Source organism: Pristis pectinata, chromosome 10, assembly GCF_009764475.1.
Source record: "Pristis pectinata isolate sPriPec2 chromosome 10, sPriPec2.1.pri, whole genome shotgun sequence".
NCBI classification, from domain to species: Eukaryota; Metazoa; Chordata; class Chondrichthyes; order Rhinopristiformes; family Pristidae; genus Pristis; species Pristis pectinata.
The window spans coordinates 55,830,400-55,848,309 of record NC_067414.1 but is presented as its reverse complement, the minus strand read 5'-3'; the positions used below and the strand labels follow the sequence as shown (position 1 = coordinate 55,848,309).

General features: G+C 40.4%; 1 protein-coding gene across 4 annotated transcripts in view; it reads left to right on the top strand.

Annotated features, from left to right (window-relative positions):
- The window catches only part of LOC127575460 (tyrosine-protein kinase HCK-like), a 61,552-nt gene that overhangs the window by 5,155 nt on the left and 38,487 nt on the right, over positions 1-17,910 (top strand). Inside the window, exon 1 of one of the 4 annotated variants that reach the window (XM_052025356.1) lies at positions 1,468-2,090. The exons of the other annotated variants lie outside the window; for them this stretch is intronic. The gene's annotated coding sequence lies outside the window, so the exon portion shown is untranslated. Of the gene's footprint in view, positions 1-1,467; positions 2,091-17,910 lie in introns of those variants that run through there. 4 annotated transcript variants of the gene reach the window in all.

Sequence of the window (17,910 nt, the reverse complement as noted above, 5' to 3'; positions counted from 1 at the left end):
TTATTCAGGGAACGTTGTATCTGTGTTGGAAGCAGTTCAGAGAAAGCTTACTTGACCTGGGATTGGGTAGGTTGTATTATGAGGCTTGTATCCACTGGAGTGTAGATGAGGGTGGGGGGGGGGGGGTGACTTAATTGAAGCATATAAGATCCTGGAGGGTTTTGCCAGCGTTGATGTGGAGAGAGTATTTCCTCTTGTGCGAAAACCTAGAACGAGGGATCGCTGTGTAAAAATAGGGGGTCACCCACTTAAGGCAGGAATGAGGCATTTTTTGGGTGGGTTGTGAGTCATTGAAAGGTTGCCTCAAAGGACAATGGAACACAGTCTTTAAATACATCACCTCTACCTTAGTGCATAGATTCTTGATAAGCAAAGGGGTGAAAGGTGACCAGAGGAGGGTAGGTGGAAATGTGGTGTTGAAGTCACAGTCAGATCAGTTATGGTGTTATTGAATGATGGAATAGGCTCACAGGTCACAGGAGTGACCTACTCCTGCACCTAATTCCGTATGCACAGATTTTGTGCATTACGTCCCGCATAAAGAACAAATTGCTTTTGTCTAATCTTTAACCATTGCCTTGTTTGTTGGACACAATCATTTTGTAATACTGCGGGCAAACGTCCAGCCAGCGGTTGTAGGTTTGAAACAAAAACAGAAATTGCTGAAAACACTCAGCAGGTCAGGCAGCATCTGTGGAAAGAGAAACAGAGTTAATGTTTCGGGTTGATGACCTTTAATTTGGTTCTGATGAAGGGTCATCAGCCTGAATTATTATCCCTGTTCCTCTTTCGAGCAACTGCAGTTTTTTTATGTTAACCAATAGTTGCAGATATTTGTTTAATGTCAGAAAATCATTAAAAAAAACTAAAATTGGCATATTTTGCATCCAAAATAGACGACCCAACAGGGAGTGTTTGAATTTTAAACTTTTATTTTTTTTAAAAAAGGAAAGGTTGGGCAGGAGATTTTTTAATGAAGTAAAATTAGTTACAGGAGAGAACACAAACCAGATAATGGAGGGAACTGGGCGCGATTAAATAGCAAACATATTCAATATTTATTTCCCCTTTATCATCTGAAATCGTCATTGGTAGAATTAGATTTCCAGTAACTTTATAAAATGGGGGGGGGGGGATATTTATGTCAGCCTTGGCGCAGAAACTGAAAACTCGGAGAAATCTATAGCCATTCAGTGGAAACCGAGCCTTAAATCCAAATTTGCTGTTGGACTTCTGGCAGTACCTCTTCGGTAAGGGAAAAGGGAATTGAAAAAATGTCGGGCTGGGTGGGCGATAGTGCATGGGAACATCACATCATCGACCGCTGCTGGATATTTGGACTTCAACGTCACATGGGTTTACAAAGGGTTAAATTTTCAGCCAGCGTCGGCCCACAGCAGGTCCAGAAGGCAGTTTCCACCTAGCCGCTCAGCGGCTCACATGCAGTGTAAGAACACCTCTTGGTTCAGAAAATTTACTCCTGACATCTTAGAGCTGCCCATTCTTTTTGTTAAAAGAAAGAGAAATAAATAAACAAAAGACACGGAAGAACCATAGCTTGGCTCCAGCCGTGGCGGCAACTCAGCAAAGTGTGGCTAGTCCGAGGGCTGATTGAGAGCCAGCCCGGTGTGGATGCGAACCGAAGGACGGTCGGTAGAACGTGCCGGCTGCCCGAAGCCCCGACAGAGGCACTGCCCCAAGGCAGCAGCGCACAATGCACGCCTTTCATGCGGCTGATGTGACTGACCTGAGTTCCTTGCAGCACTGATCTCTCACTCAAAGGCACCCTTTATTCTTCGCTTGCATCCTCTTCTGGTGCCGGGCCAGCATGGTCGAAGGGCTGTATTTTCGCTGATCATATTCTGGGGAAACTGGACAAAAAAAAAGCGAGGCGCGTTGTGGCCATTTTCGATCTGATGGTTTCCGATTCATTGTCGATGTCCAACCCGGCTAGACAGCCAGAAAAGAACAAACTTGCACCTCTCAACCGGATTACGAAGGGCGTCCCCACATGTTCCCTTTCCAGGAGTTAGATGGAGCCATCGCGATTTTCATCGATTGAGACTTAATGTAAAAAGACCACATTTCAGGTAAATATACAATAAAGTTGAACTTTCGTATGAAGATTTCGTTAATTAAAATAGTTCTTTTTAAAGGAAATCATTCAGACAATCACTGAGCTGTATCTGGAAAATAAAAGTGGTTTATTTGTATTCACCCATATTAAAAGTGAAGGGTGGTGCCTTTCTTAAAATGAATGGAATCCAACCAGGAGAAAGAAAAGTCAAGGGGAATCTTTCCGAGAATCACAGGATTGATCCCTTTTAACGTCATTTAGGTCACTGGCTATCAGTTGGTCTTGCCCTGATAGAGTTAACTTTGTAGTTATGTGAGGTGATCTATCTGATATCGCTCGCCGGGTTTTACAACTGTACTTAATTATTGCTATCAGATGGGATATTGCTCCGGCTGTTATTTAGTGGCAAATGGAAGAGAACATCTGTGAGAGCACCGATGACAGGCTCCTGTAAAGGCGAAAAACCCGAAGCTGTTGTCTCCCATTCATAAGTTCCACTAAAGCCGCCTGGCTCCCCTTTCAAATACACGGAACCGCGTGAAGTTCAATTGCGTTGGATTACACCGCCAGAAAGTCAAGTAATTTCAAATTGACTTTAAAGGCATAATAATTTATAATTACTTCCAAACAATCTCTTTGGCACCGAAAATTAACTGATGAGTGACTTTAATAAAAGGTTAATCTTTTTAAAATGTTTTTTATTTCCCTTTACACTCCTACGTGGATCTTTTGGCCTTTTTTTATCTTCTGTTCCTGATCTAACATTTAACATGGGCACTTCCTGCTTCTGACTCTGTGGTCTTCAACAAGGATTCTAAAGTCCATTTGGTAAAGTGGTGCACAGTTGTTGTGCCTCTTGGCATAGGTGTTCTGTAGAGGCTGCAGCACTGTGCAACTTGTCTTGCAAAGCCTTGTAGAAAGTTTGTGGACAAGTGAAAGGTGAATGAACACAGGCGCCATTCATTCACAGCTCATGGCGGAATCCTGCACCTTGTTCATGTTTGTTTATTTAATTACAGGGAATAACGCAGAGTTTTAAAATAGCAAAAGAACATTTTTTTTGTTGGTTAGTATTCCATTAGTATTGAAAACAAAGTTTATGGTAAGGACAATCTAACAGTATATCATCACAGAAATGGGCTAGATAAACACATGAGAGAGAAAGGAATAGAGGGTTTTGATGATAGCATGAGGAAAGGATGCGGAGTGGAATGGAGTGTGAATCCTGGCATAAACGAGCTGAGCTGAATGGCTTGCTTTCACACTGTATATTCCACTAAATTCATGTTACCTCCACATCAAACTCAATTTGCATTTTTCTTCTCTGTCAAATGCCCCAGGACTGAATTGGGTAACGAGTCAGAAAGGGAATTTTGCAGGGCCCTGCAGAAAGGGCTGGGTTACAGGATTAATCTGATAGCTCATCCAGCAGGAAGGGCAGGCACGTTGAGCTAAATGGACATAAGAAGTAGAAGCAGGAGTAGGTCATTCAGTCCCTCACACCAGCTACAAGGTAGTGACTGATTTTACTTTTACCATCATTCACTACCTTCTGGGTGAAGAAAGCCCTGAATGCCTGATCCCTTATTTTGTAACTGCGACCCCTGTTTCTAGATATCCCAACCAATGGTGCGATCACGCCTGCATCAACCTTGTCAAGCCCTGTCAGAATTTTGTATGTTTCACTGAGATCACCTCTCATTCTTCTAAACTCTAGGGAGTATAGGCCCAGTTTGTATAATCTCTCCTCATATAATAAAACCAGCATTCCAGAATTTTATCTAGTGAACCTGTGTTGCATTCCCTCTTAATAAAACCAGCATTCCAGAAATTAATCTAGTGAACCTGTGTTGCATTCCCTTTATCACATGTACATCCTTGCTAAAGTAGTGAAAACAGAACTGTACACGATATTGAAGGAGTGATCACCCCAGTGCCCAATGTAACTGCATTAAGACATCTTTATTCTTGTACTCAAATCCTCTTTAAATAAAGGGCAATATACTATGTGCCTTCCTAATTACTTGCTGTGCTTGCATATTAGCTTTAAGTGATGCGTGTACAAGATCTCTCAGGCCTTGATCAGTGCTATGGAGTTATATTACTCAGCGATAAAAACACTCTAGCCAACTTACATGTTTTTCCCAATGTTTAAACCCACTATGAATCTGATGCAATATCCTGGAAGATTAATCCATGTTATGTCTTCAGTCATAACCAAAAAAACCCTGAAGATTGTAAAGCCGATGAAGTTTCTGAGAGTAACCTTTCATAGTTTCTTTCTAAAACTATTTCTTGAACTAAAAACTATTCCAAAGATTAATCCAAACTAGTGTTGTATTCACATTGTTTGTTTCCTGCTGCTTTGAAAATCTAATGTTTATTTTTAGTGAAAAGAAGCAAAGATTGTAAATGATTTCACAGAGTACCTGGGATGGCTGGGCAGTTTAATTTGAGCAATTAAAACAAAACAGTCTTGGCTTCCAAATATGTTTAAACTAAAGAACACTAATGACATAATATGAGTAATTGGGATTTCTGGAGGACAAAATATAATGAAATTAAAATCTGCAAATGCTAGAATGTAGAAACAAAGAATACTGTGATGTTTCAAGGAGAAAAGAAAAGGGGGTATTTCAGTTGTAATTCATCATTAGAAAAATCAGTATTCCACAGAATTGTTTTTGGACAGCTGTTTGAACTGAGTTATAAGACCTAACCTCTTTAATAATAGTTCGCAATTCAGGCTGTAAATCAATAATGTGTATTATCAATAAAACAGATTTTTTCTGTTACTAATATTCATCAAATCTACAAATTAAATGAAATACAATCCTCAATGTGAATATGAATTAAGTAAATATCAAAATTTGTGTGCTGATTTTTACAGCAGATAAAATGACTATGAATTTGGTCATATTCTCATAAAAACCCAATTCGCTCACTGACATCCTTCAGGAACATACAAATTAGAAGCAGGAATAGGTCACTCAGCCCCTCAAACCTGCCTCACCAGTCAGTAAGACCTTGGCTAATTGAAACTCACATAGTAACCTTAGCTTTGCATTCCTGTCTACCCCCTTGCTTATCAAGAATCAATCTACCTCTGCCTTAAAAATATTCAAAGCTTCTGCTTCCAACATCCTTTGAGGTAGAGTTCCAAAGACTCATGACCCTCTGAGAGAAAAAAAAATCCTCAGCTCTGTCTTATATAGAGAACCCTTATTTTCGAATGATGACCTCTATTTCTAGATCCTCCTACAAGAAGAAATATTCTCTCCATATCCACCCTGTTAGAACCCCTCAGGGTCATAAACGTTTAATAATACTTAAGGAAGAAACTGTCCTTCATTTCTGGTGTGACCTATATGATACCACAGACTCTCTTTACAATTTGTCTCCTGATAAGCTCAAGGTGACTAGAGATGGACAATCAAAACTTCACTTCCAGTGTCACCTGCATCACAATTAAACTCAATTGTTCATTATTAGAAAATCTTTCAAACTCCAGTTTACCAACCATTTGATCACATTTCTGACATTATATATTCTCCTTCTCTTTAGCAGCAAGCCCAACAAAAAGTACTATGACTCACTAAAATCCTGATTTGGCCTTTCAAATTAACGAGCAACTGACAACTCTTTGGTTTAAGTAACATCTATTAAATATATTGGTTTCATTAGGCCTCTGATCAAAACTATTAGAGGTAAAACTTGCATTTGGCATTTTATGTGTAGCCATTTATCAGCTCTCCATTTAAATAATAGGCATGATCAGGATTTTACTGAAAATGCTACAGTGGCCAAATCCATTGTTAATTGCATACTTATATTTAGTTGCATTGGCAATTCATTTTTGCATAAAGGAAAATATATTTTCACATGAAGATGAGGAAACAAATTCAAGAGTATGGGAAATCTCAAATAAAAGTAGAAAAGCTTGAGAATATGTCAGTGGCTAGAAAGCAACCAAAGTACTGAAGATCCATTTATTGTGTAAACTAACATTCTCATGGACTGTGATAGCCCCATTGTGAATTTGCAGCATTTTTCTGTTTTAATTTGTTTAACACTCACCTGCTGACTAATTTATTCATTTTGATAAACAGGCTGACGCTGGCCACCTAGACTGATTTCTGGTTGTGTTCCTATTATTGTATTTTTAGGTGAGCACTGTCCATTCTAATGCCTGAAGAGAAATTTATTATATGGTTGTATTAATTAGGCATTTTAACTTCTTATTAAGCATTAACTTTTGAAAGCTTTACTCTTAAAATATCTTAATAGATTCAAAGGTATCGGTAATTGGTTTATTACTGTCATATGTACCAAGATACAGTGAAAAGCTATGTTTGCATGCCATCTAGACAGATCATTCTATACGTAAGTACATCGAGGCAGTACAAAAGGAAAACAAAACAGAATGCAGAATATAGTGTTACAGTTACAGAGGAAGTGCAGGTAGACAAAGAAAGTGCCAAGGCCATGATGAGGTAGATTGAGAGATCAAGAGTTCATTTTTATCATATAAGAGGTCCATTAAGGAGTCTTATAACAGTGGACAGAAGCTGTCCTTGAGCCTGGTGGTACGTGTTCTCAAGCTTTTGTATCTTCTGCCCGATGGAAGATTGACGATGTTGGCTGCTTTCTCAAGGCAGCGGGGAGTATAGACAGAATCAATGGAGAGGAGTCTGGTTTTCATGATAAAATGGGCTGCATTCACAACTCTCTGCAATTTCTTGCAGTCTTGGGCAGAGCAGTCACCATACCAAGCTGTGATGCATCCGGGAGATTTATTTTTTATTCTCTTATGAGGAAAGAAGGACTTTCTGAAAGTTTGGTTTAAACAAATTCTTTGCTTTGACCTGATAAAATAATATACAACATTCACAATTTAGGTATGAAGTATGTGGAATTTGATGTGGTTTCCATTCATTTCAGCCTTTCCTATGTAAGTCAGAAAGTTGTTGACCTAGCCCTCTGTTCTGAAAGAATGCTGCTAATAACAAATGCCGTTGTCTGCAGATTGCCCTGATTTGAGGTGCATACTTTAACAATCGTAACATAAAGTATCATTATGAATTATTCTTAGCTTGTATTATCACATTGTGGGACCTTGCGACACTTCAGTTAAAGTATTAATCAATTTGCTTTTTTACCTATGTTCCTAAATGTTACAGGAATAAAAGTAGAGACGTTATGCTTCCATTGTATTAGGCAGTGGTAAAACCACATCTGGAGTATTGTGCACCATATTGGTCTTCTTATTTAAGGAAGGATGTTAATATGTTGCAGGCATTTTGGAGAAGCTTTACTAAACTAACACTTGGAATGGGCGGGTTGTCTAATGTGTAAAGATTGGATTGCACCTGCTGAAATAAAAGCAGATGATGTCAGAAACTCTCACCAGTTCAGGCAGTGTCTGCGGAGAGAGAAATATATATTGTTTTAGGTCCAGGACCTTTCATCAGAACTTGAGTTTCCAACATTTTCTGTTTTTATGTCAGATTTCCAGCATCTGCAGTTTTCCTGACTTTCATTTACTATTGTATCTTTTGGAGTTTAGAAGAGGGAAAGGGGATTGATTGAAATATAAAAGATCCCGAGGGGTTTTACGATGAATGTTTGAAAGAATGCTCTCCCAAGTGGGAGACCTAGAACTAGAGGTCACTGTTTCACAATCAACAGTTACCTATTTAGGACAGAGGTGAGACCATTTTTTTTCAGTCAGAAGGTTGTGAGTCTTTGGAACTTTCTTCCTTAAAGGTTGGTGAAAGCAGAGTCTTTGAATATTTTTAAGCTAAGGTCGATAAATTCTTGATAAGCAAAGGAGTGAAATGTTACCGGGGTAGATTGGAGTGAAGAGTAGAGTTATCGTCAGATCAGCCTTGACCTTATTGAATGGAGGAGCAGACTCAAGGGGTTGAATGGCCTTCCACTGCTCCTAACTTGTATGTTAATATGTACAGTTCCTCCTCAGGTTACGACAGAGTTCCATTCCTGAGAGCTGTATGTAATGAGAACAGTTTGCAAGTTGGAAATGTGGCCACAAAACAAGTTCCCATAGGGCAAAAAATGCCTGCAGCCTTGCAGCAGCTGGCAAATCCATCCTGCCGGACTCCTAAATGCTCGCTTGTATGTATGGGCTGTACATAAGTTGGGCAATCGTAAGCTGTGAAGTATCTGTATGTGTTTGCAGGTGCAGTACAAATTTGAAACATGGACTTTCTGAATAAATACACTAATCGTGGCAATGTTTCTACACTTTAATGATGTCTTGTGAAAAATGAAACAATTGCATCCAAAAAAGCATTTAAATTAGTCTCTGCTTGTAGTAAAAGAAGGATTATTAAAAATTAATGGAGCCCTAGATTCCTAAGGTGGAAATGGTGGGGAGGGTAAAGAAGGGTGGGGATATGCTGTTGGTGAAGTGCAGCTTTCTGGATCAATTCCAGTCCTTCACCCCCTCCATTGCAGGATATCTGAGAGTTCTGTTTGATCCTGGTTATTAGACATTTATTAGACTTTCACTTTGCTTCTCCATCGTAGTTTGAAAAATATTAGAACAAAATATTAGAACAAAGATAGATGATGGTACAGCAGTGGATTTTGTCTGCTTGAACTTTAGCAAGGCCTTTGACAAGATCCTGCATGGTAGGCTGTTCTGGAAGGTTAGGTCCCATGGAATCCAGGGAGAACTAGTTAGGTGGATTCAAGATTGGCTCAGACGTAGGAAGCAGAGGGTGGTGGTTGAAGATTGTTTCTCGGAATGGAGACCGGTGACTAGTGGTGTGCCGCAGGGGTCGGTGTTGGGACCCTTGTTATTCGTTATTCATATAAGTGATTTGGATGCGACTGCACAAGGCTTGATCAGTAAGTTTGTGGATGACACAAAATTAGGAGGTGTTGTTGACAGTGAAGAAGGTTATCGTAGATTACAGGGGGATCTTGATCAGTTAGGGAAGTGGGCTGAAGAGTGGCAAACGGATTTCAATACAGATAAATGTGAGGTGATGTATTTTGGAAAATCAAACCAACGTAGGACTTATACTATGAATGGTAGGGGACTAGGGAGTGTATTGGAACAGAGGGACCTAGGAGTAGAAGTGCATAGTTCATTGAAAGCGGTGTCACAGGTAGAGAGGGTGGTGAAAAAGGTATTTAGCACTCTGGCCTTCATCAGTCAGGGCATTGAATATAGGAGTTGGGACATAATGTTGCAGTTGTATAAATCGTTGGTGAGGCAGCACTTGGAGTACTGTGTACGGTTTTGCTCACCCTGTCATAGGAAAGATCTCGTAAAACTGGAAAGAGTGCAGAAAAGATTTATGAGGATGTTGCCAGGATTAGAGGGCCTGAGTTATAGGAAAAGTTTGGCCAGGCTAGGTCTTTATTCCTTGGAACGTAGGAGAATGAGGGGCAACGTTATAGAAATGTTTAAAATTATGAGAGGCACAGATAGGGGGGACAGTAGCTGTCTTTTCCCCAGGGTAGGGGAGACCAAAGCTAGGGGGCATAGGTTTAGGGTGACAGGGGAAAGATTTAAAAGGGACCTGAGGGGCAACTTTTTCCACACAGATTGTGGTGAGTATATGGAACAAGCTGCCAGCGGAAGTGGTTGCGGCAGGTACAATGGTATCATTTAAGAAGTACTTGGATAGGTACATGGAGGGGCAGAGCTTAGAGGGATATGGGCCGAATACAGGAAATTGGGACTAGCTGGGTGGGCACCATGGTTGGCATGGACTTGATGGGCTGAAGGGCTTGTCTCCGTGCTGTATTAATCTATGACTCCATTTAGAAATTATTATTATTAGAAATACCCAGCCACATATTGTAGATGCTGAATGTGATGTGGCTCTGGACAACTAAGTGAGAAACTATCAGGAACAGAACAGATGGCAGCTGGTGATATTTTGAACTAGTCCAGAAATTATATAAGAGTTATCAATGACCAAAAACATTGCCAAGAATCAAGACAAACAAATTAATGTACTGGTAACTACTTTCATTGAAAGTTTCCAATTTGCCATATCCATTGCACAATGAAATACTCATTTTTTTCAGACATATATTTGAACAGTTCCTGGAAATAATTTTGGGATCTATGAAATATTTCAGAAGGATGGTGAGCCTATTAGATTTCACGTTAAAAACCTAATGTTAGACACTTAAAATAAACAAGAATTATGAAATACAAGTTTCAAAGGTCTACTGGATGAATGTTTAATATGATTGCCTGGTGGATTAGTTACTCATAGGAAATGCAGACAAAGGAGAGATATACGAAGGTGCTGACCATTAATGTGATCACGTTAGTCAAGGGAATTTCCGGGTTGTGGCATATCTGCAGTTGTGGAGTTATGTATTAAGAGGTGCATTACAAGCACTAGACTCTCAGATAATGAGAAACAGCAGTGAAACTCTGATTTATTAAATTAATCTCTCAAGAGTTCTTATATTGATTGTCAAGTATTTTTGTTGGTTTCTTTCATGTTTTCTATCATGTCAGGGAAATCTATAACCTGTTGGTTGTTAAACCAAATGTTGCATTATTTACTTAAAGAAACAGACTCAAAGAATTTATTGAACATCAAACTCATAAAGCAGTAAAATTGGTATTGTCCAGTCACCTCCGTCCATTTCTAACGACCTTTCCTGACTCATTGACACTAGTGTGCTTATCATAGCTGTTGCTTAACTGCAGTTGTATGTTGTCTGGGTGTGACATTCTTAACTAAATTGTAAGTGAGATGAATGCAGTGCTGTTATTTTCAGTTGAAGCTCCAATTGAAAGTAGCTGTATATATCACAGATTGAAGCCATTCAGCCCTTTGCTCAGGAGATAGCTGAGTCTCAGAGTTATAAAGGTCTTGCATTTTTCTCTGATGAAAATATTTATCAGTTTCTCAATAAGGTATAGAACTCATTGGACGGGAATTGGTCTAGTAAAATGGAATTAATTCAACGATAGAGCAGCTAAACTGCTTGCCCTAGAAATTCATCATGTAATACAACATTTATGTGTGGTTTAGGATAGAATTTTAACAATAAACTGATTGCATATGAATGTGAAGTATATTTTGGTGATATTTAAAGGGATCCTGCCTGAGCAGGTCCCAAATCATGGAGTCTGTCGTTTGGGACTAGTTGCAGTTTGCTGCCTTTTATGGTAAAACTTACTCCTTGCTGCAGGTCTCCCAACTTCAATGACAGTTACATTCCACACCAACTGATATCTTATGACCCAACCCACTCTCCCAAATCCCCGGTACCCATGCCTGTTTCCACCACAAGGCCCACCCCACCATGGCCTGTGATTTGTGAACCTCTGTCTTTCTGACTCTGCCTACTTGCTCTGCAGTAATGGAGTGAACTCTTTGGGCCAATGTGCGAAATAACTTTGCAACAACTGGCCCTTGAAGCAATTGTGTGTTAACCACCATGCACCTGCCATATATTTTCTTTTCCTGTGTGGAAAAATTCCGAAACTTGTATCTGTTCAGCACAATACTGCATGATTTATTGAAGGTGGCTTCTAGAAACTGGGACTAAACACCAACTTAACCAATCACCTTTGGGCTTTTGAACAGCTTACTTTAGTTAACAAAAAAGCCCTCCTGCCATGGAAACTTAAATATTTAGAACAGTGAATTGTTGATTTGGCAATGTACGGCTCAACTACGTATGCTATTTTTCCTCAATAAATCAAAGATCACTGGTTTGTTTCTTCAAAAAATTGTGCATGAAGATCAAGGTTGCAACTAAACTACACCAATTTTAACCATGAAAACTTCATGGTCACAAATTGTAACATTTAGTTAATGCTTCTACAATTAATTCTGATTTCAAAATTCAGTGGTTGTTTCTAGATGTAAGATAAACACAGGTAAATACATTTCCAATTTTATAAATCAAGCTTTCAAAGTACAGAAATGGTTATGTACCTGAATCTGGTTGTGTGGGTTTGTTGCTCTGTTCTATTCACTACAATTCTCACCACTGTTTCTTGATTTGTTGTTGGACCTCTTGAAAATGCAAAATGATGGGCCAGATTTCTGCTAGTAACAATGTCAAAAACAACTTGCACTCATACAACAAATTTAATCCAACAAAATAACAAAATCAGTCTCAGGAGACCGAGACAGGAGATTCTGTGGTTGCGGAACAGATGCCAGAATGGTGTGTTGCCTCCCGGGTGCCAGGATCAAGGATGTCTCTGAGTGTTATGAACCAGCAACAAAAGAAACACACCGAGTCATCTATAAGTGTTAAAAACTACTTTATTAATAACTACTTATGATAATAAGAAAAATAAAAGTAAAAATGTTACAATGTTAGAAGTAAAAATGTTAAAGCTTAAACATTAACCACAAAAACTAAACTCGAAGTGCGTGTGTGGCAAATTCCCAAGCTCCAAGTCTAGGAATAGTCTTCAAAGTTCAGTTCAGCAAGCCATAAGGTGAAACATGAGCAAAGGCTTCTTCAAAACCACCGTTGACTGAAGACAAAACGTAGAGAGAAAATAGAGAGTAATTACAAAATCCAAATGTTCCACTTTGGAACCCAAACGACACCTCAGTGCCTACTCAGCAGTGACCACTCCACTGCATCTGCCACCCTGAAAGGCACTTGTATCGTGGCCATCCACACAAATACCTGTTTCCTTCTACAGGCTAGCAGGCTGGTCTCTCTCTCCCCCCTTCCTCTGACTAATTCTGACGGACTGCTTCAAAAACGGCATTACGTCCTTTATCTCCTGTTGTCGTAACCACACTACACACACACCACCATACCCTATCCTAAAGAGACATTCACCAATTTTAACCTAGTCCGTAACATGAGCCACTGCAGAAAATTCTCGAGGGGGAGGGCAAACAGCCAGAGGTTGTTGTACATGTTGGTACAAATGACATAGGTAGAACAAGGGATGAAGTCCTGCAGAATGAGTATCGGGAGTTAGGTAAGAAGTTAAGGAGCAGGACTTCGAGGGTAGTGATCTCTAGATTACTCCCGCTGCCATGTGCTAGAAAGGTCAGAAATAGAAGGATAGGCCAGATGAATTCATGGCTGAGGAGCTGGTGAGGGGGCGGGGATTCAGATTCTTGGACCATTGGGATCTCTTCTGGGGTAGAGGCAACCTGTACAAGAGGGATGGGTTGCACTTGAACCAGAGAGGGACCAATATCCTTGCAGGGAAATTTGCTGGTGCTACACGGGAGGGTTTAAACTCAAGTGAAGGGGAGTGGGACTCTGAGCAGGAGCAAGTCATGGGATAAAGCAGTAGCCAGCGAGATCAAGTTTAGTAATCAGGATAGCCAGGGGCACAGTAAAGGTAGGGAACGGAATACTCAGTTAAACTGCATTTATTTCAATGCACAGTTTAACAGGTAAGGCGGACGAAGTCAGAGCGTAAATTGGCTCTGAGGACTGGGATATTACAGGCACAACAGAAACATGGCTGAGAGAAGGGCAGGACTGGCAGCTCAGTGTTCCAGGTGTGACAGAGGTACAGATAAGCGAGGAGGGGTGTTGCCTTTTTGATAAGGGAGGACATGACAGCAGAACGTAGAGGTGACGTTCTTGGGGGATCATTCAGTGAGGCCATATGTGTAGAACTTAGAAACAAGAAGGGGAGGGTCATTCTAGTGGGGCTGTGTTATAGACCCCCCAATAGTCAGCGGGAGCTTGAGTAGTAGGTGTGTAGAGAAATGGCACATAGTTGTAAGAATAATAGAGTTGTGTAAGTGGGAGATTTTAATTTCCTGGGTATTGACTGGGCCATCCAGAGTGTTAACGGCCTGGACAGAGTGGAATTTGTGAACTGTATCCTGTAAAGTTTCCGGAGTCAATATATAGAGGACCCTACTCAGGAGGGTGCAGTACTGGACTTTCTCTTAGGGAACGAGGCAGGGCAGTAACTGAAGTGGCAGTCAGGGAACATTTTGGCTCTAGTGACCATAATTTTATTAGCTTTAAGAAAGTGATGGAAAAGAACAAGTCCGTAGGTCAGGGTCCTAAACTGTAGCAGGGCTAATTTAGGGGGAAGTAGGCAGAATCTAGCAGAATCTAGTGGATTGGGTGAGCCTGTTTGAAGGGAAAGGAACAAATGGCAAGTGTGAGTCTTTTAAGAGTGTGATATCAAGAGTCCGGGAGCAGCATGTTCCTGTTAGGGTGACGGGAAACCTGGCAATTTAGGGAACCTTGGCTGACGAGAGATATTGAGGCTCTGGTCAAGAAAAAGAAGGAAGATACATTGGGTTTAAGAGGTCAGGGACGAGTGAATCCCTTAATGACTATAAAAAGATTAAGAATATTCTTAAGAGAGAAATCAGGAAGGCAAAGAGAGGATGTGAGGTGGTTCTGGCAGGTAAGGTTAAGGAAATCCCAAGAGGTTCTACAGCTATATTAAGAGTAAAAGGATGGCCAGAGAGAGAGTAGGTCCCCTTGGAGATTAGCAGGGCTGCCTATGTCTTGAGCCGCAGGAGATGGGTGAGGTTTTTAACGAATATTTCTCCTCAAGTGTTTACTAAGGAGAAAACCATGGTTGCTCAAGAGATAAGGGAAACAAGTGGCGATGTTTTGGAGGACATTCGTGTTACCAGGGTGGAGGTATTTGCAGCCTTACTGTGCATTAAGGTAGATAAATCCCCTGGCCCTGACCAAGTGCATCCTTGGACTTCATGTGAGGCTAGAGAAGAAATTGCGGAGGCCCTTGCAGAGATATTTGCTTCATCATTAGCCACTGGTGAAATTCCCGAAGACTGGAAGGTGGCTCATATCATTCTGTTGTTTAAGAAGAGTAGCAAGGACAAGCCAGGGAACTACAGGCTGGTTAGCCTGACATCAGTAGTGGGGAGGGACAGGATCTACCGGCATTTGGATAAACAGAGTCTGATTAGGAGGAGTCAGCATGGCTTTGCGCGTTGGGAGTCGTGCATGACGAACCTTTCAGAGTTTTTTGAAGAGGTAACCAAAAAGGTAGATGAGGGTAGGGTAGTCGATGTTGTCTATGTGGACTTTAGCAAGGCCTTCAACAAGGTCCTGCATGGTAGGCTGGTCTGGAAGGTTACACCCCATGGAATCCAGGGAGAGCTAGTTAGGTGGATTCAAAATTAGCTTGGAGGTAGGAAGCAGAGGGTGGTGGTTGAAGGTTGTTTCTCGGAATGGAGGTCGGTGACTAGTGGTGTGCCGCAGGGGTTGATGTTGGGACCCTTGTTATTTGTTACTTATACAAATGATTTGGATATGAACGCAAAAGACTTGATCAGTAAGTTTGCGGATGACATGAAATTAGGAGGTGTTGTTGATAGTGAAGAGGGTTGTTGTAGATTACAGGTGGATCTTGATCAGTTAGAGAAGTGGGCCGAGGAGTGGCAAATGGATTTCAATACAGATGAATGTGAGGTGATGCATTTTGGAAAATCAAACCAGCATAGGACTTATACTGTGAATGGTAGAGCACTAGGGAGTGTAATGGAACAGAGGGACCTAGAAGTACAAGTGCATAGTTCATTGAAAGTGGCATCACAGGTAGACAGGGTGGTGAAAAAGGCTCTTAGCACTCTGGCTTTCATCAGTCAGGGCACTGAGTATAGGAGTTGGGACATTATTGGATAGATATTCAGTCTTTTTCCCAGTGTGCGGGAGTCCAGAAGTAGGGGGCATAGATTTAGGGTGAGAGGGGAAAGATTTAAAAGGGACCTGAGAGGCAACTTTTTCACCCAGTGTGTATATGGAACGAACTGCCAGAGGAAGTGGTTGAGGCAGGTACAATAGTATAATTTAAGAAGCACATGGATAGGTACACGGAAGGGCAGGGCTTAGAGGGATATGGATCGAATGCAGGACATTAGAATAGAGAACGTAGAACAGTACAGCACAGTACAGTACGGGCCCTTTGGCCCATGATGTTGTGCCGACCTATATCAACCTACTCCACCATCAATCTAACCTTTCCCTCCTACACAGCCCATAGCTCTCAATTTTTCTTACATCCATGTGCCTATCTAAGAGCCTTTTAAGTGTCGCTATTGTATCAGCCTCTACCACCACCATCCCAGCAGTGTGTTCCAGGCACCCACCACTCTCTGTGTGAAAAACCTACCTCTGACATCTCCCCTAAAGTTTCCTCCATTGGGAATTGGAAATTGGGACTAGCTGCGTGGGCACCGTGGTTGGCATGGACTCATTGGGTCAAAGGGCCTGTATCTATGCTGTATTTCTCCATGACTCTATGACTCTAAAATCCTGAACCTCGTTTAAAATTCAGATTGAGATTAATTTATTGTTGTATACACAAGGGTTCAATGAAACTCCTTTCTCGCATGAAGCTCACAGAGTAAGCAGTGTACATGGTAATAATAAATACAACAATAAATACAGCAATGAGTGCAAAGCATATGAAACATTTGGACTTTGTATGGATTGCTGTTTAATTAAGATCAAGATGCCAATTGCTCATATTGTTAATATAACACAAGATTGATTTGTAACCTGGTGGGCTTAAATTTTGTTAATTTTGTTCAGAATTGTCCATAATGGATTGAACTTTTTCACACCTACACTGGTCTTAAACCACTGGGTCAGGCCCTGACTCAAAACTTGGGATCCAGTTATACTATTCTCTTTTTGCACATGAGTAGATTTGAATGCCTGGAAACATCGCATGGGGATCACTGCCATCTGATTTTCCTCCAAGTTCTGCAATCAGGGAATCCAACATGATCTCTTGTAATAAGAGGAGAATCTAGACCAATCAAAGCATTGCAGTTCAGTGTGAAACTGCTGTGCAGTAAACTACAGTTCTAGTATAAATGTAGTCTGGAAAGAAAAACATTGTGTGTAATTTACGCCATGATTAACAGTTAATTATTGTCATATAAAAAGAAAGAACACAAGTGGAGATCTGAAATGAACAATGTCAGTTAGGATCTTGCTGGGGAAGTTGTGTTCATGTATTAAGGACTCCATTCTCTGATTGAAGATTATAATACAGATATGGCATTCAATTTTATTTACAGTAAATTGGTAAATTGGTTTATTATTGTTCTTTGTTCTTCATGCTGCCCATGCAGATCATTTCATTACAACAGTGTATTGAGGTAGTACAAGGGAAAAGTACCTTGTTAAATTGCCCCGTGAAAGATGTAACTATTATGAAATTAGATTTAAGTATTATCACAGCCTTAAATCAATATGTATAGAGCTTAAGATAAGTAATTGAATGATTTGAAGTGAGCAATAAACAATTCAATTTAATCCCTTAAAATGTATTCCTATATTACATTACATTATAAAAGAGAAAATGATTTTGTATCTATTTAAATGAACTGTAACATTTTTATTTGACCAGCCAGGTCATCCTTCAAGGCCTGCTGATGTGTCCAGTGAAAATAGTGGGCAAACTAAATGCAGACAGGTCGTCAGTCACGATGAAATAAAGAACGGATAAACAACTTTGGAATATTCTGCCACGTTCAGTTATCAACTACTGTTGTTGTGGGTTTTGTGCAATATTGCCTTTGTGAAATGGCAACTCATAAGGCAAATCAAAAAATAATGAAGAGCTGGCACTGAGTCCGCAATCTAACAGTCTGTTAAGGTAAAGGAGAAGACTGAGGGAGAGGGAAGGATGTTTAACTGTTTTTTTTTGCTCCCTATTTCAGGATTCTGAGATCAAAGTGAGTTTATCATTATAGCTGCTGCCTTCCATCATCAATTAGTTGTGGAGATTTAAAGCAGGGTGGAAGAAATAGTTTTTAAAGTGGCTCACCTGGAGGAGCTGCCAGACAGAGGGTGGATTCTGAAAGTTAACATTGCTTTCCCATTGT